The sequence below is a fragment of the Grammomys surdaster genome, unplaced genomic scaffold (genome assembly GCF_004785775.1).
Source record: "Grammomys surdaster isolate TR1022 unplaced genomic scaffold, NIH_TR_1.0 125635, whole genome shotgun sequence".
Taxonomy (NCBI): Eukaryota; Metazoa; Chordata; class Mammalia; order Rodentia; family Muridae; genus Grammomys; species Grammomys surdaster.
This window is the reverse complement of record NW_021620473.1, coordinates 446,760-449,835: the sequence shown is the minus strand read 5'-3', so window position 1 is coordinate 449,835 and position 3,076 is coordinate 446,760.

The following is a 3,076-nucleotide window of genomic DNA, read 5'->3' as shown; positions in this document are numbered from 1 at the left end:
ACACACACACACACACACACACACACACACACACACACACACACACAGACACTCTGAGATGGACCAGGAGTTGAAGGACATTCAGATGTGCTCCAATATGGACCAGAGCCATGGGGTTTGATCAGAAAGAGATCAGTCAGGGGAGCTTCTCAGGACTAGCCCTGCAGCACAGAGGTGAAGTCATCTGCCTGGAGTGACAGGCTGGAGAGTGGTGGGTGTGTGAAGAGCAGCTGGGCAGGGCTGTGAGTGACTCTCTAGCACAGGAGTGGCAGGGGCAGAAGGCAGTGTTAGTGTAAAGGATCCGGGCAAATACTGCACAGCTCCCCATGGAGCCTTGCAGGTTTTGGGGAGAAGCTGTTTAGCCATGTAGGGGTGATAGCAAGTCTTCCTCCCAAAGTTTAGGGTGAGCCTGTGTGCAGTGCTGCCTGGGATGTGTGTGAGCCTGCATTCTGCCAGCTTGCCCGAGACCCCTAGTAACTGTGTCCCCTCTCAGATCACTTAACACCCTCTGTGTTACTCTTTGCCTGGCTTCCCTGGCAGCCTGAGTGAGTCCTCTAAGCTCTTGGGGAGCAGGGATGCTTTACTTTTCATTCCTTGTGCATCCTCAACACCCATCACGGGATGCAAAGTCACAGAACATTAACTATGGGGAAGGAACTGGAATGGCTGGATGAGTGACGTACTCTAGAGGCTAATCTGCTATCAAAGCTGATCCCTCACAGGAGGGGTTGCTGCTGGAGACAAGAGGTCTCCCTAAAGCCTGGATCAGGTTTATGCAGAGAACCTGCCTGGGAGACAGAAATTTGTCTGGCAGCCCAGCCTGCTACCCAGAACCCTTTTTGCTCTTTGACTCCTTGTGAGGTAGGACATGTAGAACTGAGGAGCATGTCCTGGGGCAATGTGGTAAACACAAGGTCTCAAAGATGAGGGGGGTGAGTGGTATCCCTCAGCCACAGGGAAGGTGCACTCTGACCATGCTGTCATCTTCTTGGTGGGATGACAGAGCTTAGAGTCTCTTGAGGCCTATACATGGGAGATCTGCAATGGAAGTTGATTCATATGATGCCTTTAAGAGCAGGTCCAGAGGAAAGAGTCACCAAAGATATATCAGCTGTCGAGAGTGTCTGATGAAAAAACACTGGCTAAGCTAGGTGAAGGGTGTGTTGGTCTACTGCTGAGGTCCCACTGGAGCCTTAAAACTGGATAAATTAGGGTTGTCTTGCTCCAGGCACTCAGAAGGTAAACTCAGTGTGGACTAATGCAGAGTCAGGCGCGACAACTTCCAGAACCCTGTGATGGGCTATGTGATGGTCACAGTGTTTTCAGAAAAAATACAGGCCAGCTGAGATTAGGGAAAGACTTGTGGTGGTTTCTGAAAAGTGTCCCAAGTAAAGTGCCACATGCTAGGTGGCTAAAAGCAGTGGCAGGTGGCTGTTTTGTAATAAATTCGAGAGGCCAGCTGTCCAAAGCTAAGGTGGCCATTCGGAGGTACTGGGAGGATCCTTCTTTGCCTTGTCCTTACTTCTGCCGTCCTTGATACTGCTTGCTTTACAGTCTCCCCCTCCTTGTCACATGGACGCTGATCCATGTGGTAAGGGCTGGCCCTACTGGTAAGTGGCTTGGTTTTAAGTGATTACAGTTGTGATAGCCCTGTTTCCAAGTGAGATCAAGTCTGAAGCCACAGGAACTAGGACCCCTTGGGACACACAATTAAACCCACATTAGTTGGTGAGAAAAACAAAAACAAAAACAAACCCAGCCCTCCCAAATAGTGTTACAAATCAGAGAAGAAGGATCTAGGTGATGCAGTGTCACTGTGCACTCACTGGCCCATGGGTGACTGTTTTCATTCACGAGGCTCCTGTGCTGCTTCTCAAAGCTGGAGCACCAGCTTGTCTCACCTGTAGAGACCTGTGGTGGCGGGCACAATGAGGCCACATGGCTACCACCTGGGGAGCCACCACTCTGGGATTTGACTTAGCAATCAGGAGACCTTCCCTAGGGACATAAGCAAACTTCCTGACGTGACTATGGCTGTCACACACTTCACTGGCTCTAAGACCCTCTTTGGTCTCAGCTTTTTCTGTTAGGATAACACTCCTTCTGATATAACACCATGGATGACAGGACAGAACAGAAAGAGGCGTGAAAGTCACGAAGCAAGTCAGTGATAATGACAACTGTGTCACTGCTGCAGCAGAACCAAGTCTCACCTTTCGGATAAAAGTACCTGATTAGCACACTTGTCATGCACTATCTATAAAAAGCACCCTCAGAAACCACAAGGCCTGGTACCCCAGCTCTTTGGCCCCCGCCCAGGTGGCAGTGTGAATGGAACTATTTATAACCCTTTCTACACTCTGGATTTTCAAGCAAAGCTGTCACCTATTACAAGGTGACTGATGGGACCTTTTCACTTTCCATAGACTCCAGGCTGTTCCGGGGTCATGGCACCTGTATCTAGTTACTGAGCTCCTTAGTATGACAGAAGCTTGGTGGCAGCTGATGAAGGACTGTGGGGGCCATTGGTCCCAAAGCACACAAGGGGCTAATTGTCTTCAGCATGGACAAACAGGAGGCCCAAGCATGTCCAGCAGGCTTTGTGTTTTGTTTCCTGGCAAAACATGAAATATAAGAGTTGCTTGAACCTGTCTTGAAGCTGTTTGTCAATTCAAATGAGCTGTGTTACCCCATCTGAACTAGTCAGGCTTCCTAAAGTAAAATGTGAGTCTAGGTACTCAACTGGTGATTTTAGCTTCCTGTAGGCTTGGATGCTATCCCTTTCCCTTCCTTCTCCTCCCTGCTCTCTATACCCAGCCACTGGGATGCTCAGGGGAGGCATCTCTGTAGCTCCAACTGTACCCACCGCCTAGTGTCTTCCCCCTGGACAGCACATTCCCGCCTCAGACTCTTGGGAGAAAGCTGTCAGCTGTGGTTTCACTAACAATGAACAGCAGAATAGGCTATTTCCCTGGAGTCCATGGACCCCTCTCAGCATACCAGACACCCTCCCCTCGCCATCCCTTGGGAAGGATACTATCTCTGTCTCCCCATAGAACTTTGTGGGGACAGGACT